The sequence below is a fragment of the Stenella coeruleoalba genome, assembly GCF_951394435.1.
Source record: "Stenella coeruleoalba genome assembly, chromosome: 16".
Classification (NCBI taxonomy): Eukaryota; Metazoa; Chordata; class Mammalia; order Artiodactyla; family Delphinidae; genus Stenella; species Stenella coeruleoalba.
Window position 1 is genome coordinate 51891241 of NC_137162.1, and position 26689 is coordinate 51917929.

General features: G+C 38.8%; 1 protein-coding gene across 9 annotated transcripts in view; it reads right to left on the reverse strand.

Annotated features, from left to right (window-relative positions):
* NRG3 (neuregulin 3) overlaps positions 1–26689 on the reverse strand; it is a 1065324-nt gene that overhangs the window by 429674 nt on the left and 608961 nt on the right. The gene's annotated exons all lie outside the window — the stretch shown is intronic.

Consider the following 26689-nt stretch of genomic DNA (forward strand, 5'->3'; position numbering starts at 1 on the left):
ACAGAACTAGAACAAAAAAATTCACAATTTGTATGGAAACACAAAAGACCCCGAAGAGCCAAAGCAATCTTGAGAAAGAAAAACGGAGCTGGATGAATCAGGCTCCCTCACTTCAGACTATACTACAAAGCTACAGTAATCAAGACAGTATGGTACTGGCAAAAAACCAGAGCTAAGCCCATTCACATATGGTCACCTTATCTTTGATAAAGGAGGCAAAAATATACAATGGAGAAAAGACAGCCTCTTCAATAAGTGGTGCTGGGAAAACTGGACAGCTACAATGTAAAAGAATGAAATTAGAACACTCCCTAACACCATACACAAAAATAAACTCAAAATGGATTAAAGACCTAAATGTAAGTCCAGACACTATAAAACTCTTAGAGGAAAACATAGGAAGAACACTCTTTGACATAACTCACAGCAAGATCCTCTTTGACCCACCTGCTAGAGAAATGGAAATAAAAACAAAAATAAACAAATGGGACCTACTGAAACATAAAAGCTTTTGCACAGCAAAGGAAAGCATAAACAAGATGAAAACACAACCCTCAGAATGCAAGAAAATATTTGCAAATGAAATGACAAAGAATTAATTTTCAAAATACACAAGCAGCTCATGCAGCTCAATATCAAAAAAAAACAACCCAACCCAAAAATGGGCATAAGACCTAAACAGACATTTCTCCAAAAAAGATATACAGATTGCCAACAAACACATGAAAGGATGCTGAACATCACTAATCATTAGAGAAATGCAAATCAAAACTTCAATGAGGTATCGCCTCACAGCAGTCAGAACGGCCATCATCAAAAATTCTACAAACAATAAATGCTGGAGAGGGTGTGGAGGAAAGGGAACCCTCTTGCACTGTCGGTGGGAATGTAAATTGATACAACCACTATGGAAAACAGTATGGAGGTTCCTTAAAAAACTAAAAATAGAACTATCATATGACCCAGCGATCCCACTACTGGGCATATACCCTGAGAAAACCATAATTCAGGAAGAGTCATGTACCACAATGTTCACTGCAGCACTATTTACAATAGCCAGGACATGGAAGCAACCTAAGTGTCCATCGACAGATGAATGGATAAAGAAGATGTGGCACATATATACAATGGAATATTACTCAGCCATAAAAAGAAACAAGATTGAGTTATTTGTAGTGAGGTGGTTGGACCTAGAGTCTGTCATACAGAGTGAAGTAAGTCAGAAAGAAAAAAACAAATACTGTATGCTAACACATATATATAGAACCTAAAAAAGAAACCATGGTTCTGAAGAACATGGGGGCAGGACAGGAATAAAGATGCAGACGTAGAGAATGGACTTAAGAACATGGGGAGGGGGAAGGGTAAGCTGGGATGAAATGAGAGAGTGGCATGGACATATATACACTCCCAAATGTAAAATAGATAGCTAGTGGGAAGCAGCCGCATAGCACAGGGAGATCAGCTCGGTGCTTTGTGACCACCTAGAGGGGTGGGCGGGAGACACAAGAGGGAGGGGATATGGGGATATATGTATACATATAAGTGAGTCAGTTTGTTATACAGCAGAAACTAACACAACATTGTAAAGCAAGTATACGCCAATAAAGATGTTAAAAATATATACTAAAAAAAAAGAGAAAGGTAATTTAATGTTTATTATTTCAAACACTCACAAATGAATAATAAGTGTGTGGGAGGGACATATTTCTTTCTCATGAAAATATTACTTTACCAGGTTGTGATTTACTTATTAATCGGTAGATTGAAAGCTCCATGATGGCAGGGATTCCCCCTGCTCTTTTCACTGACATAGCCCTAGCAGCAGCTCCTGACAGACACATGGCAGAAAAAGAGTATTTGGCAAATGAATGACTAAGCAAAGGATGCTAACATCTAATTTATTCTGTTGGTCATTTTCTTTCTCACATGTAAACAATTTAGACATCAAAGAACATGACCACAAAATCAAAAGATATCATTACAAACAACATTAGCTAATGTTTCTTGTTTCCTAGGTACATTTTTAGGTCTCTTATCTCATTTCCTTTACTCCATTCATTTTCGTTTACAGGATAATGAAATTTAAGAAACATGTCCTAAGTCACAGGTAAATTGAGGAATTTGAACATGAATCTGTGTCTTTCTTATCACAGAGCCACTGTCTTATCCTCTGCCCAAAGTGCCTCTCCATGTATGTATACAGATCTATCCCATGAGACAGAATCCCTGGGAAATGAAACAGAAGTTGTCAAGATATATCTTGACACAAGACTGTTTAATGTTCATTTTCTTTTCATTATTCACTATGAACATTCTATAAAGTTTTGCATAAAATGAGATCATTTGTCATGAGCCAGCTTTATACATTTGGTCAATTAGGAGCTAACAATGTGAGTCCTAGAATAATTATCTCAAATTTGTTTTTCTAACCACTACATCTTAGTTTAAAACTGGATTCATTCTCATCCGCTCCACACTCCTCCACTCACATACACTGATAAGGAATGCAGTTTAGTGATGCTTGAGAACACATAATCAAATCTTGCTTAAGAAGATTTCTTGTTAACATTATGGACACACACTTGCACTAGAGGAAGATTATATATATTCCTAGACTAAATCTATCAGTAGCTATGGCAGCAGTTTTAATTTAGGGATCACTCAATGCTTAAGTAAGGCAACATCCTTAGGACAACATTCAAACTGAACACTTACATTCAGTAAATCAAATGACTCATCACGATTACTTTCCTTAAATGACAGAGCAAAAGTACCAAGCTTATGTAATACACACACTTTTTCCCCTTATTTTTACATTTCACTCCCAACAATGACTCCTATGAAAAAACTCCAATGCAAAGAAAGAGTGTGTGTAGAAGCTGTTAGAATCTCATTAGGCCAGATGGTATCTATAAAAAGAAGAAATTTCCACAGAGACCTAAGAAAAATAACCAGACAAAAATCACTCCAATGTTCTGTTGGAAGAATCTATCACATAGAAAGAGTATGATGATTCTGGGATAGAACCAAAGGTTTTTCTCCCAAATTAATTAGCATGAAATTCTTTTGCATAGGCAGAAATGTAGATATCATGATATTTTCAAAGAATTTACAAATTCCTAAAAAAATAAAATGAAGAAAGAGTGTTTCTTCAAATATGCTTTACTGACAATTTTTATTCTCATTTACATTTTTGCCTGTTTATAAGACTGGGCTCCAGTGATGAAGACTTCCTGATTTTTAGCATTACATGGGTGGTGTTTGAGACATATATTTTTCCTTTGAGATAACACTGGCCTCTTGGTCACTTGCAAAAAGCATTTGAGTGCTTCCCTGGTGGCACAGTGGTTAAGAATCCACCTGCCAATGCAGGGGACAAGGGTTTGAGCCCTGGTCCAGGAAGATCCCACATGCCGTGGAGAAACTAAGCCCATGCACCACAACTACTGAGCCTGCACTCTATAGCCTGTGAGCCACAACTGCTGAGCCTGCGTGCCACAACTACTGAAGTCTGCGTGCCTAGAGCCCATGCTCCGCAACAAGTGAAGCCACCACAATGAGAAGCCCACACACTGCAACTAAGAGTAGCCCCCGCTTGCCACAACTAGAGAAAGCCCACGCACAGCAATGAAGACCCTATGCAGCCAAAAATAAACATATAAATACAATTTTTTTAAGTGTATAGGTTTAAAAAAAAGCACTTAAGATAACTTTTACTCACTGATTATTTGAAAAATCCTAAAAACAGAAAATGAAATGTGAGTACGGTCTTGTAATTTCTGAGCCAAAAAAGTAAAGAATCACCTTGGCATAAACGTAAATAGATTTGACAGATAAAGAAAGAGTGCACTGCTGGTTGAAGAAAATCTTTCTTTGAAGACCGTGAATGATACCAGAGGCATTGTTATGTGGGTTATTTTGTTATGCTTTTTTTTTTTGGAAAAAGGTTTTACATTTTCATTCATTCTAATCTACCAATAAAGTTGTTATGTGTTCTTTGCATATGTGGATAATAGACATATTTTGAAATGTCTCTTAGTTTCTTATACATAGCATATTGTAAGGTTGAGTTTTTCTACCATCACTCCACTAACAATTAACACTGGTCATGAGGCTGGGAAGAAGTAAGGATGAAAAAGTCAGAGATCTGCTCATTCTGGCCTAAACAAACTGTGGTAAGTCCTGGATAGATGGGAAACACAGTAAAAGAATATTACAGTTTGAGAATCTCTAGGTCCATCCATGTTGTTGGAAATGGCACTATTCCATTCTTTTTTAAGGCTGAGTAATATTCCATTGTAAACATGTACCGCAACTGTAAATCAACTATACTCCAATTAAAAAAAAAAAAGCCATGAAGAAAAAAAAAAGACCACAAAAGAGTTCTTAGAAATGTCATCATCACCAAAAAAAAAAAAAAAAAAAAAAGAATATTACAGTTATTCTGCTCTGAATTTTGTGAAGAAAAAAAGAAACTAGGGAGAGTGGGAGGGTCATAGATAAAGCTCATTGCCTCCTATCTTCTTATTCTACCTACACACACACACACACACACACACACACACACACACACACACACACACACACGATATTCAAAATACTTAATCACTGGCATCAGCCATTCACAATGGACACAAGCTCACACTTAATGAATGTTCATTTTTTACGTGTGTTGCTGTTGCTGGTTGTTATATTTTTTGTTCTTATTTTGTTTAAATTGTTTACTTTTTCCTTTGAAATCAGATGCAACTGGAACCTTACCGTATTCCATTTTCAGGAAACTACAAAGTAACCCACGTAAAGATACCACTAAAACCTTACCAGAGTGGCATAAATATAAAAGCTTGACAATACCATTTATCGCCATACGTTAGCACATGTGAAACAAGGGGGCACTCATACCACGTTAGCTACAGTGTAAATTTGCATAATTACTTCAGAAAATAGTTTGGAATTATCTAAGAACCATACAGATAACCATTCCTTAGTATCCAGTGATTCTATTCTAGTTTTCTCATTAGTCACAGCAAAAAAGAAAAATAATAAAACTAGAAATAACACAAATATACACTAGTATATATCAATAATTTGTGGCTTATTCATAAAATGGAACACGATAAAACAGTGCAACTATTGGCATTGATATGAATGAATTTCAAAATAAATAATGTTGAACTAAAAAAACAAAGTCACAAATGAATACACAATTCCATTTATAGAAAGAAAATTATACCATTAATTCTTTTTTATACATATATACATGAGAAAGCTAAAGGGAGAAGCAAGGAAAAAACAATCTATCAAAAATTTAGGCTGGAGGTGGTAAATGGGGAAGGCAATGAAGGAGGGCCATAGAAGAGCTGCAACTGACTGAGAGTGTCCTTTCAAAGTGGACTTTGGATATTTGGCGATTTTGTTATTCTCCTATAAAATATATATCACTTGAATGTTTCCTCAATTTCATAATGAGCTCAAATGTAAAAAATATAGAACAATAGTTAACTTCAGTCTTGCATACACATACGAGTACCTACCTTTTTAAGTTTTTATTTCTTAGAAATGTTACCAGCAAATTATCTTAGATATTCACTGGAGAATGAAGGCACATTAATCTAGGAGAGACATGCTTTTTCTGATCTTAAAAGTGAAACAACTGGGGAGATGTTAAAGGGTACAAGCTTGCAGTCAGAAGATGATTAAGTCCTGGAGATCTTATGCACTGCCTAGTGATTAAAGTATAAAATACGTTATTGTTGACTGTAAAGTTGCTGAGAGACTAGATCTGAAATGTTCTCACCAGAAAAAAAGAAATGATAATTATGTGATGTGACAGAGGTGTTAGCTAAAGTTACGTTGGTAACCATACTGCAATACATAAATGTATCAAGTCAACTCATTGTAGATCTTAAACTTACACAGTTATGTGTCACTTATATCTCAATTAATAAAAACAAAAATTAGAGACTTCCCTGCTGGTCCAGTGGCTAAGACTCTGTGCTCCCAATGCAGGGGGCCCAGGTTTGAGCCCTCATCAGGGAACTAGATACAAGAGTTTGCATGCAGCAACTAAAGATCCCGCGAGCCGCAACTAAAAGATCCCTTAGGTCGCAACAATGATCCCCCAGGCCGCACTGAATATCCCGCGTGCCGCGACTTAGACCTGGCACAGCCAAATAAACAAAAAAACAAACAATGACAAGAATACAGTTCCTGAAGTCACTTCCACCTGAAATTTGAACGTGGCCACTGTAACTCCTAACAGTAGCTCAACGAAGAAAAGTTGATAGAAATCTTATTTTTTTTTTCCCTAAACTGGGGGCTGAGTTAGACATGAGAAAATCTTAGGTGTTTGATAGAATCCTCATGGGCTCTATTCATCACATTCCTCTCCCCACTTTGTTTACTACAAGTCAGAACAAGGACAGCCAAGCCTATGGGAAAGATTTGTTCTGTCCTTTCTTTCCACTACACTGGTGTTTATTAACAAATCCCCTGGCTCCTTCCTGCTTCTTACTGACTGCATTATTTCCTGCGTTTTTGAAGAGAAATAAAATGGCCAGTGTCTGTTCTATTTGGGCTCCACCTCTCCTCACCACATCTTTGTTGGACTTGTTCACCAGTCCCATGGCTTCTTCAACTGGACTCTCATTTCCCAAAAAATGCCCAGCAGGGATGAAGAGTGACTAGTGGAAGGGATTCACTCAGGTTACTTTCGATATTGTCAATGTAAGGAGTTACATCTTTCAAAGTGCATCATACAGAGGACGGACAGGTAAGAGTAAGAAAACAGGTCATTGATTTTAGGTGATAAGCTGGAATAAATATAAGCCACCACAGAAAATTGTGCAAAAGTGAGGGATGAAAAGCAATAGTTTATACTCTCTGGGATTTGTTGTTTTTCTCATTGATTTTGCTTATTTTGTTTTATTTCTTTCCAATAAGATATAGAACAGCTTTGACTGTTATATGCTTCCAAATGATCTGGATATCAGAAAATGCTTTACACTGTATTCCAAAATTTAGGTCAATCTTCTTCTGGCCATAAGAGAACTAAATATCCAGTGTTACATTTTGGCAGATTTTTGGTTTTGCAACAGGCTAACTGGCAGAGAATGCTGGAATAGAAAAGTCTTTAAAATAAGTGAGGGTCAGGGGACTTATATCTACGTATATGCATTCACTCATGTAGTAAATGACTATTTCTTTTCCACGTGTCCCAGCCCTGTTCTAGGTGTTAGGCATTCAATGGTGAACGAGCCATCAAGGTCCTTTCCCTCATGGAGCTTCAAATCTGGCATTAGCAACCGAACCTACCCCCTAAGTAGAGACAGTGCTGGAATGACCAAGGGACAAAACGTGTCTCATATAGTGGAAAGGCACAGGCCATTAGAAGTGGAAGCCCTATCAAAATATCCTGGGTAAATTGGGGACTCTGTATCTGTGCTAGCTTTTCTCCATCTTCTCTTTACCTATATTTATTCTCCATTCTTTTCTGCCCTGTTCTGTGCCCAGGAGGCTGACTTTTAAAGAGATACATTACCCTGGGTTTCCTTGCACTCTGGCTTTGCTTGCATCTGGTAAATGGGAGACAGTAGAGCGATAAGAGGGTCAGAGGATAGGAAGACCAAAGGGAGGAGAAGAGGATGGCCTGGGTCTACTTCACCTTATACCCTCTCTCTTCTATGACTCCCAATGTCAGCTGGACACCAGCTGCCACTTCCTTCTTGCCACTTCCGCCTACAGTGGTCACATCTCTTCTTCTTGTTTTTGGGGTCGACACACACTTGGGTAAATAATTAAATAATCCCCATGGAAAAGCCTCTCCAAAAGTCCCACTTGCAAGAACCATCTATTGCTTGATCAGAGCTAACTGAAACCACCATCAAGGGAAGGAGCAGTGTGCGGTCTTCTGCCTAGATGTCTAAGCAGAGATAGTCCATGTTTCACCAACAGCGCCCTGCCTCGGTGAAAGCCCACAGGCACTGGGCTCTCAGCATCACACTTGTGAGAATTTGAAATGTATTAAACAAATACCGGTTGACATCTACCAGGGAATACTGGAGAAAATGATGCGGCTAGTCGGATGCTCTCTGGGAGCTCACTGGTGATGGAGGGAGACAGATATAATGCGAGTACCGTATGACGAGGGCTATAAGAAAGGTATGTATAGGGCTTCCCTGGTGGCGCAGTGGTTGAGAGTCCGCCTGCCGACGCAGGGGACACGGGTTCGTGTCCCAGTCCGGGAGGATCCCACATGCCGCGAAGTGGCTGGGCTCGTGAGCCATGGCTGCTGAGCCTGCGCGTCTGGAGCCTGTGCTCCGCAGCGGGAGAGGCCACAGCAGTGAGAGGCCCGCGTACCACAAAAAAAGAAAAAAAAAGAAAGTTATGTATAGGGAATAATGGAAGCAAGGGATCAACCCTGCTGAGAGGGGGAAGGGATTTGGGGTAAAGAAATACTCAACTGAAAATTGTATATATGAACTAAGATTTGAAGGATGAGTTGGAATTCACTATACAAGAAAGGGGCAGCTGGATCAGGGGTGGGTAATTGGTGAGCAGAGCAGGGAGGGCAGTACAAGAGGAATAAACCATGTCTGCAAGGTAACAGGAGCAATGAGGCCTGGAAAAATGGGGCCTGCAGGAGGAAATGCTAACACACAGTAGAGAACAGCCAGGATAGAGGTGGTGGAGTGTGTAAGAATATGAGATGAGGAAGCAGCCGAGCCTGACCATGAAGCCTTCTATGGGTCAAGGGGAGGATCTTTATTCTGCTTGGCCCTGTAAATACATGTAATAATTTTTCAACAGGGAATTAAATAATCCAATGTACATTTTAGAAATGTAAATCAGTGGTGGAGATTGAAGGACCCGTTGGCGTCCTGGTGTCTTTTCTCTCCCCTAGTACCTCTTCTGGGCTGTAGGACTTATCAGCTTCAAGGATAATGTTTAGCTGTTACGCATCTTAAGTGGGCACTGATTGTTTGTGGCCTGCCCCTACTGTAAATTGTTGCGGCATCTGTTCTGATTGGTTTGTGCCCATGTCTTACCCTTGAAAAATGTTTGTAGTATGGCTCCTCTTCTAGGATGCAACCATGGCAAGCTCAGATCACTGCAGGGGGGCTCTTTTAACCCACAACAGAAAACACAGACCTACTTTTAGCATCATAATTATTTCAAAATATTCTAAAAAGCTACCACTCTTCACAATTGAAATGTCTAATGTTCTTGTCATTTATTGCTTAGTGAAGTAGAAGGGTGATAAGGAGAGATGAAACTAGACAGGAAACAAAGGTGTGAAAGGAGTTTTGGGGAAAAAGATAATGAGTGTGAGTTTAGGAGTGTTGAGCTGGAGATACTGATGGAAAACTCTGGGAGGGTGACTAGAAAATCTGTGGGTCCAGAGCTTAACAGAGAGGGGAAGACTGAGATGCATCTTCAGATGTCATTAGAAACAAGGTAAAGAGTTAACTTGGGAGTACAAATATAAGATGACCAGGAAAACTGTGTCACTAGGAAAAGCAAAGAATGAATACCGCATCATTCCAGTCTTCATTTCATATGGAAAATTCTTCATTTGAAAGGTAGCCCAAGGAAAATCAGTGGGATATCGTTAAGGTGACCACTGTCCTGATATGCCCGGGATAGCTCCAGTGTATGCTCGCCGTTACAGCAGCCTATCTGGTTCAGCACTTGACCTAGACAAAAGTGCCGAATTTGAACAAGAAAATCTATGGTTTGAATTTAAGTGAGTAGGTTTGAGAGAGTGGTCAAGAGCATTAAACACAGGTCTATGCAAGCCTTCTAGCTTACCTGCCTTTGAGGAACCTGCACTTCTGGTCTACCTAAGATACATTCTTTGCCATGAACCTCAAATGTATTCCTTGGGATTTTCAATGATGTGTTATTATTATCTGGGATACTGATTGGCTCTTTGGAGTAACTCAACCTATTTGAATTTTTGGTATTTCAATGCTGGTTTTCAGAGTTTTAATTTTACTACCTCTGTTTTGGGGTGATGGTGTTTTAACTTCCATTGTTATATACCCTTTTAGCTTTTACTTTTAAGTTGAAGTCCCTCATGGTTTTGCTGTCAGAAGAATAAAGTAATTTGATCAGGGGAGGGTTATAAATTTGTCATATCAGATATACTTTAACTCCCCATAATTAATGGCCAATCTGAGATTCTGATCTTCATGCCATGTATGGAAACAGTGCATCCCATGCTGGGTTTACAGTTTATAACATGTTAACATTTTAATCGACTCCATTTAAATGAATAGTACATTCCCACAGGTTTTTGGACAATATTGATTTCTTGTGGAAAATACTCAAACTACTAAATGCACATGAAACCCCACAGGAACCCAGTTTAACCTTAGAACATTTAATTACAAAGCCTTCTGTTTAACTGGTTTCCAAAATAACGTTGTTGAGAAACTATTTCATTAGAAAAAGGCCATTGGATAGGCAAAGTACTATAATTTGACAATGTTTTCTCTAGTAAAAATCCTTTATCACAGTCTGAGTTGGCCTTATCAGACCTTATATTTTGAGGTCTGATAAACACACTCAGAGAAATTGCCACTTCTATATGTATCTTTCTTCCTTTCATAACAGAGTTATTTTCTGCACAGAGGAGAAACAAGCATGTATCTGGAACACATAAAGAACACGTCAGAGGCCTAGTCCCAAATACTGCACCTGTGGTTACCACCCGTTCTAGGCTGGCCTAGTGGTCATCTGGAGGCTCACAAGTCCCAGGACAGGAACCTAACTAGACAAGCCAGTGGCACTCCACCCTCTGCTTTAGCAGAGTGAGGTGTGGCCCCCACGGAACCATCCCAGTTTCAGGCTTTGCCACCTGCGTCTTTATTGCAGTGCTGTTCTAGCTGATGAGGCATGGGCATCCCGCACCTGCTCTGTCCAAAACTGGAGGCTGAACCTGCACCAATCTTTTTTGACTAGGGACCTGATACGCTTTTCCTCCTTCTCTGAAGGTTTTGATTTCCAAAACCTGACGCTCAGGGCCAAGTCTGCCCACAGTCTGCTTTGCCTGCCTCCCTACTATTCCTTTATTGTACTGCTCTATCAAGCCATGCCTAGATCTTACCAATTTCCTCAGACTTGGCACTTTGTACTGTTAACCCCGTCACAGGAGAAGCAGCATCTCTAATGAGATTAGCTGTACAAGTCTACAAAGGGTGGTCCCAACTTAATCTCTGTCCCCCCCCATCAGCTGTCAGGGCCCAGCATGGCTTGAAATCATTATACAAGGTTTCACGACAGCACAATTTTCCCTTTTATTCTCTTTTTTTCCCTTAATAAGCTGGGCACAGCATTGTTCTGAACACAATTTCCACCTCACGATTACATTTTGACATGAACAGCGGTCTTTATGGCATATCTTCCCTGCACTGCTGTGTGTAACTCTACTGATAATCTTACAAAGGCAGTAAAATTGGTCAAGAGACAGCACCACCTGAGATGCTGGGTGAAAGCCCTGGGGCATGATCGTAGCTTGAATCAAGAAAATTACTTCACTGGGAGCAGAAATTATTCAGTCAGGTAAATCATTACATAGAAAGTGAGCTTTACCTAAAAGTTTATGTATGTGACTTGTCTGTTCTGGTTACATTTCCTGGTTTGCAAAGTAACATAAACAAAATTGTTACAGATCATTTCCTCAAATCTGTCCCCCAAACATGCAAATTCCATGAAACTGAGGGGCTATTCCAGAGTTGACTTGTTTAGAAGATACAGAATTGATAGATAACATGGTTGAAACTAGAAAGACAGGAGACACAGAGCAAGGAAGCGAGGGAGAAAAAAGGAAGAGAATAAATTCCAATCAGATAGAGAATAGACCCATGCAGCGATATTTGTGTTTCTCTGAAAAACCACAGGGTCATGTCTCTGTAAATACAGCAATCAACTGTTGTGTCAGTTAAGGTTCTGTGATTTCAGGCAACAAAACCTGCTCTGGCAGATCTAAGCAAAAAAGGAACTTGTTGGAATAAATTGTTTGGAAAGCATGAAAGAAAAAAACTGGAGTCATCTGTCTCTGAAAAGAGAAATCAAGGCAGAACTGGGATATAGGTTGTAAATTTTCTTGCACCGTCTCTTAGTGACATATTAATCAAAAGAAATGAACTCCAACCATTAAATATCCTTGTGGTATGCTTAAGAATAAAATTGCAAGGCAAGAGTGTGGTTTTGCCCTAGCTTGGGTTTCCTACCCACACCTTGGCCACAAAATGTAGGGCATCTAGATGACCAGTGCCTCCAAGGATGCTCCAAAGTAAGAGTGGGAAAGGAATCCTAGACGCAGCAAAATCAGGAGGTGTACTTTACAGTTACCAGCATTGTACCATGCTTCAGACTTTGCATTGGACCTTCCCATATAATTATCTAATCTTATCCTTCCATCAGCTTTACCAAGTAGGTAGTAGTATCCTCAAGCCATTGCTAAGGTAAAGGAAGACCAGGGAGATTAACTAACTTGCACAAAGTTAACATCTAGTGAGTGGAAGAGCCCAGACTGAATCTTGGCATGGCTTCTGTCTTAATCTAATACGATCACTTGCCTAAAACTTCCTGTTTCTGAATTTGAGATGAAAATAGAACTCAATGATTTTTCTGTTCAGGTCTGATGCTAGGTTAGTGTGCACCTTACAGTGATACCAGTTGTTAAAATACTGAAATACTTCCCAACCCGTTGGTTAATAGCCACAAGCTCTCTGGATGCCCCACGACCACCACTCTGGCCATTCGGGCCCTTTCTCTAGGTCCCCAGACCTCCCCATTATCCAACAACTGAAGAGTTAATGCCTGGCATATCCGGGGACTGCTAGGATCCTGCTACTGTATTACGGCTGGCATCCTTTCTGATTAGTTTGCTATCAGTTTCACACCAAAATATTTTGAATTTCACCTCTGCTTCTATTTAAGTCTCAGGGAAAAAGATAGTAGGACTTTAAATAATGGGATCCACTTTAGATTCCAAGATCATCTGTGCAATATTTATAACAAAAATAGCTAGGTCATTACTTTCACTATGGTCTTAAAGAAAATAACGAATAAAACCAATTTACCTCTGGGCCCACAGAGTCTGTGCTTCACTGAATTTTCCATTTTGGTGCCCTTCCTTACTTAGCATTCTTCCTAATTTATTAGAAACATTAATCTAGTGGGAATGTGTGCCTACACCGTAGTTAAAAAAAAAAAAAAAGAAGTGTGATGTATGGTGTGGTAGAGTTATCCTGTACTCATTAGCTGGGATCCAGGAGGGTCTAGAAGAGTCACTCACCAAGAAGACCATAAATCATAAGCAAGAGTTTTCCCAGAGGACTCCAAGATACTGTACTTTGTTATCTTCCCAAACCTGAGGTGCTTACTTTGTGTTCTAGCTCCACTCTTCCATGTTATCATACATTCATTTAAATGCAGATTTTGTTATTCTGCTTAACATCATCAGTCTATCAGACAAACACCTGTGGGGAAATATAAATTAACCTATCTCCGTACATTAGTGGGAAGCACTAAGCTTGCCACAATTATCAATTTGCCCTCAGGGTCACCTTTTTTTATCTTTCATACATTAAGAATCCTGTGCAGGACTGCACTATCGTGCCTTGCCATCCAGAATGCTGTGCCTCTGATTAATAGGACAATTTTGGCTACACCACAGCATGAAGAACTCATCCATAAACTCAGGAACAAATATCGTGCTGGGGGAAAGTACCACCTACAGATGTGCTGATATCAGTGTGATCCATCCCAGTGTGTGCCACTGCTCTATCTGGAAGGCTCTGGAATGGCTCTTCTCAGCACAAGAACATTCAAGGTGGGAACCCAAAGCAGAACTCAATAAGAGCCTTATTAGGAGTCATCTGATGGGTCACACATGGAGGGCAGAGAGGGGTGGAAATTAGCCTCCTTTGAAAAGCAAACCAAGTAAATCCACAGATAAGAGCTACAACAGTTTTGCATTTAAGGGCTTGGAATCAGAACTAACACTAATAAGTGCTAGCCCTGGTTCTGTATTCTATAAACAGTATTTCAGTCCACACTTACAGCAAATTAGGAAGTAGGGATGCCATTTTCTCCATTTAACAGATGAGATTCAGAGATTACGTTATACATAGCTGTTGGCCATGCTGTCTGGTTCCTCTAAACTATGTCCCACTGCTTTAGATCAAAAGCAAGAAGAGTCCGACAGCATACCAAAGCTTTTACACACGCCAGTGAATGTATTCCTCTCATCAGCAGTATTGCTATATCTGAAGAGAGTACTCTACTGAGGTTGAATACACCCTGGAAGTTGAGATCTCAAGTTTTAAGTACTGGGTTTGGCACAGTCTCTTTCCTGAAGCCCTCAAACCAGGGTTAGGTACTCTTATTGGCCAGTCCTAGTGTATCCATATCGACCATATACTCAACACTGTTAAAATTATTTGTCTGAAAATGGCCTTTCCGAAAAGATTGAAGGTTCCATGAAAGTTTCTGCCATAATGTTTCGTTTGCCAAAGTCCCCACACTTAGCCCAGTGCATGTCACTTAACAAAATATTGAATGAGTAGTAGTCAATCTCCAACTCAGTCCATGGTAGAGGGAAACTGACAACCTGATACAAATACCTTGACCTAGTAGATGTATCGTCAACAATACAGGTGGATGCATCAGATGTCATAGCGCCGGAGAACTGGTTTCTCCTCCTTACTCTCTTGGCTCTAAATTCAAGTTACCCAATGAGCCACCTAATTTTTTGGATGTGTGTCCTACCAAGGTTTTCTGCAGAGGCAGAATGTGTAGACCAGATACCATAAATACTTTCTCTTCTTGGTAGTTTCATTTCTCAACCAAAGATCAGCATTGGCATCGTAGTCACTCACTTGCTCCTTATGCATGTGAAGATTGTGGAGTTAGTTCCATGGAATTTGAGGGCGGTCACATGATGACATCACTGGACTTCTAAGGCAAAGACCCAGACCCAGAAATGCAGTGACCTACTACGGTACCATACTTTGAGTGATGCGCAGTGTTCCTAGAATGGCATCTCTGTCTCATGATGTATAAAGAGAACTTAGTTCATTCTAAGAAGAAAAGGACTATATCTAGAAAGTCAGAAGGAAAACACTTAGAATTTTCAGAACTTTCAAGAAAAGAGACATAGTTGATGGTTTTGTGAGAAAATACAGACGACAATAGTGGTTAGAGAGCTTGGTCTCAGTTGTAGGCTTCTTTATTAGAATTCTCAGAGGTTTTCTTTGATCAGTTGCATTTGTCAACCCCCACCTCAAAAGTATACTCCTTCACACTACCAATTCCCTTCTTCCAGAAAAATCTATTGACTAGACTTTCCTACGAGCCCCAAGCTAAAGATTGAGCCCACATTGGTCTGTAGGTCGTGCTCCTTCCTATCCATTTGATCATGCCTCTGAAATACATCTCTCCTGCATCCTCTGCTAAAGTTCATAACTCTCTTTATAAGAGAAAATATTTACACAGTTTACACATTTAAGTCATCGCTTCTCTTCTGTTTCACTCAGATATAACTAAGAACATCATTTTCAAAATCAATCAGGAGGCACAGGATATAGATACATCCTGATTCATTCCTAGACTTTCTTCTAGTAGAAATGGTAAGTTATAGAATGAAACTATTATCTCCATTGAGACAAATAGCGCCTTTTAATAACAACAGGTACACTTTTAGTCACTCCAGAAAATCATTTAGTCACATATTCGTCCCAACATATCAGGCAAATCAAACTGGAAGACAAAAGAACAAAAATCCCAGAACAGAATTATATTTAAGTTAGGTTGGATATTTAAAACATGTATCTTTCACAGACTAAGGCCGGAATTGTCTGATTTATAGGATCTGAAAAATTCCAGAGGAAAGCGGTTTCTCTGTATACAGTTATATAATAAATACAATTCATGAAATTTTACATGTTACAAAGTAATTTCAGAATTACCTCATTAAATTCCACACTAGTTGTGTGAAGTAAGGCCTGATATTATGGCCACATTGAATAAGTGAGGAAACTGAGGCACAAAGAAATGTGTGTCTCTTCCAAAGTCACAGTCAAAAAATGGGCAGAAGACCTAAATAGACATTTCTCCAAAGAAGACATACAGATGGCCAACAGGCACACGAAAAGATGCTCAACATCACTAATTATTAGAGAAATGCAAATCAAAACTACAATGGCGTATCACCTCACACCAGTCAGAACGGCCATGACCAAAAAGTCTACAAACAGTAAATGCTAGAGAGGGTGTGGAGAAAAGGGAGCCCTCCTACACTGTTGGTGGAAATGTAAATTGGTGTAGCCACTGTAGAAAACAGTGGAGGGTCCACTGTTTAGTTTCTAGCGGAGGGTCCTTAGAAAACTAAAAATAGAGCTACCATATGATACAGCAATCCAACTCCTGGGCATATATCCAAAAAAGACAAAACCTCTAGTTTGAAAGGGTACCTGCACCCGAATGTTCATAACAGCACTGTTTACAATAGCCAAGACATGGAAGCAACCTAAGTGTCCATCAACAGATGAATGGATAAAGAAGATGTCATATACATATACATATATCACACACACACATACATACACACATAATGGAATATTACTCAGCTGTAAAAAAAGAATGAAATATTGCCAATTGCAGTAACACGGATGGACTTAGAGATTATCATACTGAGTAAAGTAAGTCAGACAGAGAAAGACAAATATTATATGATATTCCTTGTATATGGAATCTAAAAAATATGCAAATGAACTTATTTACAAAATAGAAACAGACTCACAGACTGTGAGCAAATTTATGGCTACTAAAGTGGGGGGGGATAAATTAGGAGTATGGGATTAACAGATACACACCACTATACATAAATGATAAGGATCTACTGTAGAGCACAGGGAACTACATTCAATATCTTATAATAACCTATAATGGAAAATAATCTGATATATATATAAAAATGAATCACTTTGCTGTACACCTGAAACTAACACAATATTGTAAATCAACTATATTTCAGTTAAAAAAAAAAAAGAAAATTAGCTGACTAGGGATTCAAACCCAGGTTTTCTGACTTTGATTCTAGTGTTCTTGATAAAACACAGAAATATAATTATGTTTTTATTATAACGTTTTCATTGAAACATCATAAAGAACAAATATTATGAAAATCAATGGATTTTTAGCCAACCCATCTTTATATGTCCCTAGCACCGGAGGGTATAAAAAGAAGGAAAGTACTTTGTCCCTGCAATAAAGCCTTTTACAATTTAGCTGAGGGCTAACACAAACACCAAGACAACCTGGAAAGTTGTGCTGCTAAATTAATTTTTTTCATGAGTCTGGATTATCAGAGCAAGTGAAGGACACTGCTGACCTGAACAGGTTCATGCAGTCTTGCCAGCCAAGCACCAACACTTAGTACATGAGAAACAAGATTCCAGAACGTGGTAAGCTCACAGCTGAGCCTTTTGGATTACTGACAAAATGGGGAAAATAAAATTGAGGAAAGCAATCAACGCTATGTCTACCACTGCCAAGGTATTTTTTGACATGTGGTTTTTCTCTCCTCCACCTATCACCTAAGACAATGGATCTCTCCAGATCTCATTCGTTCATTTCTTCATTCAGTCTTTCTGCAATCATTTATTGGTTGCCTATTATATACCAGGCACTGTTTGGAATGTTATGAATACAGTAGTGAAGGAAAGGGATACAATCCCTGTCCTCACTAAGCTTACAGTTTGATGGAGAGAGATATATACACAAATAAATGATTAGATGTGCACAATAAAAGGTCATGATAGCTATGGAGTAACGTAAGCAGGAAATAAAGCTAGGGAGTCCCGTGTTGGTTGGGGAACTGATACTTTTCAAAATGTGGTCAAAACAAAGCCTTAGGAAAAATAATATTCTAAGTAAAAAAAAAAAGAGCCACTGCAAAGACTCTGTGGCAAGCCTATTCCCGGCTTGGGAGGGAAAGCAAGGCGGACGATGCTCTGGAATAGAAAGAGGCAGGGACTGTAAGAGTAGAGGGGAGAAAGCACATGGGGGAGGAGCTAGTAAGTCACAAAGGACCTGGGGTACCTTGAAAGGACACTGGCTCTTAAGTTGAGTAAGATGGGGAGCCCCTGGGAGTTTTTGAGCAGGGGGGTAAGGTGATCTAACGTATGGTTTAACTTGTTGCTGTGCTGAGAATATACTACACTAGGACAAAGGGAGAAGCAGCAAGGCCATCGCAGTAGGTAAATGCACAGTCCAGACAAGAGATGATGGTATATCCCTGGTCTACTTCTTTCTCCCCTGCGCTCTTCTGGCTGTGCTTGAATGGTCCCATCCACTCCACCTGGTTTCTTCACACGTCACCCATGTCCTGATCACGTCCAAATCTATCTCTAATTTGGTCCCCTCTCAATAGCTCCATATACTTCACAACAGCCTAGATAGCTACCCCCAACCACAACATGTTGATGTTAAACTTAACTTCTCACCTTGATAAGTTCAGAATGCTTTGTTTCTTGTCTTAATTAATGACATTTTACACCCAGTCGTCTGCCTCTGAATCTAAACCATACTCTATTCTCACTCCTCAACCAATAACCATCTGTCATTTCTATACCTTCAAACCTGTTACCATCTTATTATTCCTATTATCACTGCCCTAGTTTAGAGCATCCTCATATTCTTCCAGAGGTACAAACATAAGGTCACTACCAACTGTTCATAGGTAGGATGGGTCCACTTAAAGACAGACACAAAAGTTCAGCCTAGACCCACAAATGACCCACTTATTCCTACCCAAGGTAGCACGGTAATCGTTCAGAACAGACACATACTTTCTCTACTGTTTCCTCCTTATTGCCAAGGGACACACATTCTAAAGTCCCACTGAAAGGATTTTAGCAGATTAGATGCAAATAAGGAAGTGCTATCTTCTGTTTATATGAACAATGCACTATAGTAGATCAAGGACAACAACTGAAACTGTTGAAATAATACAAGCTGAAAAAAGCTAGCATTAACCATAGGCAGGAAAAGTTAAAATGGAGAGAAATGGATGGATTCAATGAGTTTTAAAGAGAGAGGTTCAGGTGGGTTTGACACTTTAGCCCTTATTTATGTATAGTTTCTGAGGTCATTTGTTTTAGCCTTATCCTCATAATGAAGGCTTCTTGAGATCAGAGCTTTAAGCAACACCTTTTCTGTTCTTCATTTTATTTAATCTTCACAAGAACCTTTTGTTAGATTATCACCAGTTCCCAGCTGGGAAAGCTGAGGCTCAACCTGTACATCATAGAGAAAGACTTTACCTGCAGGTTTGTCAGACGTCAGAAACCTGCGTGTGGGCCCTGCACATCATCTTAAAGGTAAAGTAAGTTGAACTAAACTGTCGTGGGTGAACTTATTACTCATACATGTCCAATAAATATTTCAAATATGTGTCATCAATTCACAAACTCATCATCTTATATAACTTCCTGGGATGTAAGGAAACAGAAGTAACAGGGATCTTTTCTGTTCTATTTCTTGTTTAGAGAACACTGGAGAAAACATTTATATTTAAGAAAGCAATGTTTCCAACAAAGAAATGAAATCATTCAACATATTCTTTCTAAAGGTCATACGTAAAATGATAAGCCCTAAATAGCAAGACAAGGTCAAGAACATGGGAAGAAATGAAAGAGCAGATTGCTAATTATCATTTTTATTATCTTCTAGGAAAGAAAGGAAGGTTTGCCTGTAATTGCTTTGGTAGTCACAGCAAATGAACGTGAAAAATGCAACATTCCTTCTCCAGAACTGTTTATTGTCTCAATTTCCCCTTTGAAAGTTCAGCCAAGCCTCTTTTTAACTGTTTGTAAAAACAAAAGCAAATTGAGTTACAGCGCAGCATTGTAGGGAGTTAATAATGTTGGCTCTTTGCCTCAAATGGTATGGGATTTGCCCAAGAAGAAAATCACTTCTCCAGTTGAGTTCAATGCTCTTGCTATACGACTATTGTGCAAAGAACATATTCATGTTATTTCATTTAATCATCACTAGGCCAGGCCCTTCTCCCTCTTCGGGAGTCACTGTCTTTCTCTTGAGAACCACTACTGTCTACTGGCATTTCCATTTGCAGGGAAGCAAAATTTGCCACACTAAAACGCGTCTCTTTGGCATGAGGAAGGAACAGAAGACTTGGGAATTTTTATCTTTTCACCTCCCCCTTAACTGCCTAAAAAATTCAGACAGAGGGCCTATCCCAGGAAAGAAAACCATCACCAGAGATACACCTATAGTATAATATGAACTAGATGTGAGAGACAGGGAGGAACGTAACAGTCTGTTAAAATTTCTCTGTGTCCCATTGTTCTTACATGGCCCAGCAAACATTTGTTAACCAAATATTTGCTCTTTTTTTCACCTTCCTGTCAATTCCCTTCCTCCTCTTCCTCCTTTTTCTTAATCCAGGATAACATAAATACCTCATTTTGCCTGATTGTTTCTGGAACCTTCCATGCTTATGTGGATTCCCCTTATGTGTGCAATTTTTTTTTCTTCCTGTTATTCTATCTTATGTCATTTTAATTATTCAACCAGCCAAAAAGAACTAAAAAGGTAAGGGGGAAATTCTCCCCTCCCAAACATATTTCAAGGGCTTTATTTTTACCCCTGTTAGTCACTGTGTCCTCTGCTGGGCAATGGGCTGCTTTCATCATTCTTGTGGATGCCCTAGACCCTCATCGGGAGTCCTCAAATTCCCCAAACTGAGCTGTGGTCCATGAAATGAACCACCCCCATCTTATGCCATGACATTCTGTGAACCTCTTGAACCTTAATGTCTTACAGGGTTTTAATGAAAGTTGTTAAGTTTTTGTTCACATCTTCTTTTTCTCAAGAACTCACACAGTGCCTTACGGATACCTGGGCTGAGATAACTTCGAGTGACAGGCATCAAACAATTCTCTAAACTCTTCCACACCAAAATGTAATCATAGTGAAATACTAAGCTCTTATAAAAGATGGTTATTTTGACTTTTGTTGGTATTTGTTTCTGTGTCCATTTTGCTTTTAAAGAATTAGGAAGAAAAACACGATTACCCCAAAATGATATGCATGGTCTGATAGGAAAAATGGGTATGTCTACCTTGCATTTGATGTTAATTATCTGTCCCACATAATACTCAGTACATTGGATGCGATATTCCTTCCACAGAATTAGGAGAAACCTAGTAGTTTTACCCAGTGACTTGGTGATCAGCCCCAATCTGCTAGCTGGTCCTATATCTGAGAGAGACAGCAACCTTTAGCTAGAGCCTGAGAAAAAAATGCCAAAGTTAATTTAACAGAATGTTTCATAAATTTAGATTTTGTACGTGAAAATTAATGCATCCCATTTGATATGCTATTTGGCACCCTGTACTAAAAAAGCCTTAAACACACAAAGCAACAAAGACAAAAAAAGATTCAAACCATTGGAGTCTGTAATTCTGCTTTTGGGAATCTATCCTAAGAAGAGAATCAGAAATAGAGAAACAGTTTATGCACAAAATATTCATTGCAGTGTATGTTTAAAGGAAAAAAAATTGGAATTAACCTGAATAGCCAATCATTGGTGGGAAGGTTAAGTAAACTTTGTTTGGTATTTAACATAAATATCTGCAAAACAGCTTATTTACAAGGAGGTTATGTCCACATGGGAATATGTAAAGAGAATAAAACAGGATAAAAATATATGGAAGTACGCTCTCAAATATGTTAAATAAATATCAAAAAGATAATAAAGACTGGAAGAAAATAAACATTTGTGCCAATTGTTGGAAATATGGGCAATAGTTTTGTAATTCTTTATTTCTTTTTTTTCATGATGAACACAAATAAATTTTAAATGGGAAGGGAAGGATACCTTACATAAAGAAAAGCTGAGTCTTTCAGAAATAGAATATCATCTCACATCCAAAGCAGCTGTGCAGATTACAGTGGTGCTATTACCAGGTTTATGAAATATGAATGCTGACCTTGTCTCCTTGCCATGTACTGACACTGGTGTTTACTGGAGGCCAATTACTTTGTCTTTCACCTTTAATTCTTCTCCAAATTTTATCACTAACTACCACTCTGTAAGCCTAAAATTGTTTGAATGAATCAATCGCCCTCTTAAAACAACATTTTCTTCTTGTCTCAGAATTATTCTGAATATAATACAAAAATTATATGCATAACTCTAATGGCAACATTTTGTTCATGAGGGCATCTTGTTAGGGAGACTACATCTGAGTCTGTATTTTAAGCAGCTCTTAATTCCTTTATGAAATCCAATAAATACCAATTCTAACAAAGAAGGAAAATAAAATCTTATCAATTGTCCTCTGGAGACTTCAAAATAGTCCTGCATTCTTTAGGCAAAACTCACTGAGAATGTTTTTATTCTCGTATCCCTCCAAGGGGAAGTGGCAGAACCCAAGCACTTCGCATTTTCTTCTCTGAGCTGAAACACTGGGACAGACAAAGGTAAACACAGCTGGCCAGAGGTGGTCAGAGCTTAAGGGCCCCCACTTGCCTGGGGCTCCTTCATATGTTTTGAATTTGTAATCTTGCAAAGGCCCCTCAAGTTGTGTAAAATGGATGTTCCACACAACTTTGATTGACCCAGGGACATGGTCAACTTTCCCAGAGTACTCTCAGTGGCACCTGGAGGGCAACACAGATCTCTGTTTCTTCTGACATTACCTTTTTTTTTTTTTAACATCTTTATTGGAGTATAATTGTTTTACAATGGTGTGTTAGTTTCTGCTTTATAACACAGTGAATCAGTTATACATATACATATGTTCCCATATCTCTTCCCTCTTGCATCTCCCTCCCTCCCACCCTCCCTACCCCACCCCTCTAGGTGGTTACAAAGCACTGAGCTGATCTCCCTGTGCTATGTGGCTGCTTCCCACTAGCTATCTATTTTACGTTTGGTAGTGTATATATGTCCATGCCTCTCTAACTTTGTCACAGCTTACCCTTCCCCCTTCCCATATCCTCAAGTCCATTCTGTAGTAGGTCTGTGTCTTTATTCCCGTCTTACCCCTGGGTTCTTCATGACTTTTTTTTTTTTTTCTTAGATTCCATATATATGTGTTAGCATACGGTATTTGTTTTTCTCTTTCTGACTTACTTCACTCTGTATGACAGACTCTAGGTCCAGCCACCTCACTACAAATAACTCAATTTCGTTTCTTTTTATGGCTGATGTGACATTACCTTTTGAAATGTGAGACCCAGTTGGTCAAATGGAAGGGAAGAAATCATGGGAGAGAAGAGCAGAAGAGAAATAGAGGGGAAAGGGATGTGAGACAGAAAAGGATCAAGTATGACAAAATGCTCCTAAGATTAAAATCAAGTCTTGGCAGTGTCCCAGGAGGAAAAACCCAGCCCTCCATGATGTATCATGACTCTGAGGGAGTCAAGTCAGGGACCACAGGAGGAATGGCCTTGGCGCTATAATTGTTCAATACTCAGATTAAGAAAGAACAGGGATTAGCCTATCTCTGTGTCTGATATGCTTATAACAGCCAATTCTTAGTTGCCAAGATCTCAGATGAGTATGTTATTTTGAAGCACTTGAGAAACCATTCATAAAAATTCCATTTCAGAAAATGGTGGGGGGGAACGTGCAGTTTGAGTTTAATAGCAAGCATCACAGAGACACTGATTATTAACAAGGTGGCTTAACAAACAAGTTCAATTCCTTCTTTTACAGATGGAAACAGAGCTTAGAAAGAAGCGGCATGCCTGGGGTGATGGATTTAGTGACAAAGTGGAGATATCAATGCTTTTTCCATAGAGCTCATCTTTGCATACTGGATGACACATTTTTTTAGAAAAGCCAGTTTTCTGATACGTTATGGAAAAAAAATAAAAGTCCTTTAACGTTAGTATCTGATTCTCTTGCACACATACACACAAATACAAACACAGTGGAAGAAAATTATATTTTATTACTTGTCCTATTATTTCAAAGTCCCATAATACAAGTTTTACAAAGAGAGACTGTATTTGGATTTTCTTCCTTATTTGTGTCTTTGCTCTCATTTTACTACTCATAAATTGTGCAGAGAAGAGGTAGAAGTCAGAAGAAGATATGAAACTAATTCTCTTCTCTCTTTAGAAATAACTTTAGGTACTTTCTCGTATTCCACAGAGGCACCTGAAAATACATTTAGCATTTTATTCCAAGGACTACACTTGGGCTCAGGAAACGCTGAAGTCACAGCAATCCAATGCCCTGGGATGACACCAAACTAAACCACAAATGCTTTTGAGGGGGAAAGAATTATTATAGTCTAAAACTAAGTACAAAGTTCAATTTACTTTTACATGGATGCTGGGATTAAATGCATAAAAGGGATCAATTGCACCTGTGGAGTGCCAAGGAGGATCCCCATGCTTAACTTTTGGGAGATCACTGACTTTTTTGATAAATTGCAATGGACACTATCTTCAAAGAAATATTCTTCTGTAAATGCTCACCAATGTTTGCATATAATTTCAGAGCTTACTGGACTAAATCAAAAGACCAAGGTTAGTAGTTCATCTGACCAGTAGGACAGAATGTGAATTCACACATTCGTCTTCCATTTCTGGGCCTCAATCTCTTTAACTGCAAACTCCGTCATGATTGGGATTGATAATATCTAAGACTATTTCTAGCTCCAAGATGCCTTCAGCCTATATTAGGTTTCTATCCAGTCTGTCTTGAAGAAATAAGTTTTTATAACTATTCTGAGCCTAGTGGGAAATTCAACCTTAAGGTTTCTCAGAGGTTCACAAAGACATGAGTAATTATGTTGATGATTTTTAAAAAATCACCACTAAGTGTAACTGAATTTTCATTTAAATGGAAGAAAGAATTATCCTGACAAGACAGGGAATATTTCTGAGATGGTTTCCTTAGTTCACTTTGGTTCTGCATGAGACTGAAACCATTTAGCAGAAAATTAAATTAAAGTTTGCCAAGAAATTAAGATAAAATGTAAGGATCACCTTGTAAAGCTATTTGTCATTCTGGAAAGAATGGATGATCCATGTCAACCTTCAAACTCAGCTCCATGAGAGCAACTGGAAATTACAGAGGGTTTTAAAAGTGACGGACAAATGGAGTTTGATATGGGTAAATGTCAGTTGGTTCAAAGAGTGAAAGGACAACTGAGTGTGACAGATAGATTCACTGTCCATGAAGATCAAATATTGAAATCCAGTGTTCAAAGAATCCTAGAAGGGCTAGGCTTTGCTGCCATAATAAGAGATTAATTTCAGGGCAATTAGAGTAAATTTGAAGAAAAGGCTTAAGAATGATTTTGATTCTGAGATCTCAATGATTTTAAATCCCTTCTATTTTCTTAACCAAAGCAAAGAGAGTGTAGATAGGCATCTGATGACATTTAAGGGAAAGAAAAAGGCTCCTGAGTTTTCAGAAGCAAAGCCAAAAGCCATTCTTCCATTTATTTACAAGCCAGGGGCACACAAGCAAAAGCTGATTCAGGACCTTGCCTGGAGTTGATAACAGACCAGCCTCACTAAACGGTAACAAAGATCAATACCGTTGAACTACCTGGTAGTTTATATGCAGGCTGACATAAATTTGCATAAACCTATGACTAATAGGTAGGAAACGAGAGTCTAGTTAGATAGCTGAGACTGCATCTGAAAACAATAGGGGAAAATGATTGCACCCTTAAATACTTCAGAGAACCCTAAATTTCTGCAAATTTAAAACAAGTACAAAAGGTCTGCTCTATACTTCTTTTCATTCACTCATTCAACAAGTATTTTCAGAAACTACTATGTCTCAGTCACTATTCTAGGTGCTGGGAGTATACCAGTGAGAAAAGGATCAAATCTCTGATATTACATTCTAGTGGAGAAAGTCATACAATAAACACTAATCATGCTAAATAAGTAAATTTTCTAGTGTGTGAGAAGGTAATACATCCTATGACAATTTTTTTTTTTTAAATTGAGAATAGGGCATCAGGAGCACTGAGTGAGGTGGCAGGCAAATTGCAGTGTTAAATAAACTCGTTGGAGTAGGAATCACTGAGAGTGTAAACTATGACCAAATACTTGAAATGGATGAGGTAGTTAGTAATGCTAACATCTGAGGAAAGAGCAATACGATCAGGGGGTAATTCTAGAGTCCACAGTTGGAGTGAAATGGTATGAGTGGAGTAGAGAAAGCAAGAGAGAAGGAAAGAGGAGATAAGAGGTAATAAACACTTTTTCTCTGGATGAAATGGTGAGCTGGATTTTATGCATAAGAATAATATGATCTAACATGTTTTAGTCACTCTGGCTGCCATATTGAAAACAGACTATAGATGAATAAAGTTAGAAGCGGGAAAACTGTTAAATATTTGTTTTATTATTTATTATAAAAATACTACAGGCAAGAAATGTTAGTGGTGTAGTTAAGTATAACAGTAGTAGCAATAATGAGACACGGGTAGATTCTGAGATGGGAAAGGTAGCTGGTTAAGAAGGTTTTGAGGGAAACAGGCATTAAGTGTTGAAAGGGTTGAGTTTGAAGTATCTTTGAGAAATCCAAACAGAGATATAAAGCAGACACTTGGAAATACAAGTCTTGAGTTTGGAAAGGAGGTCTGGGCTGAAGCTATCATTGTGGAAG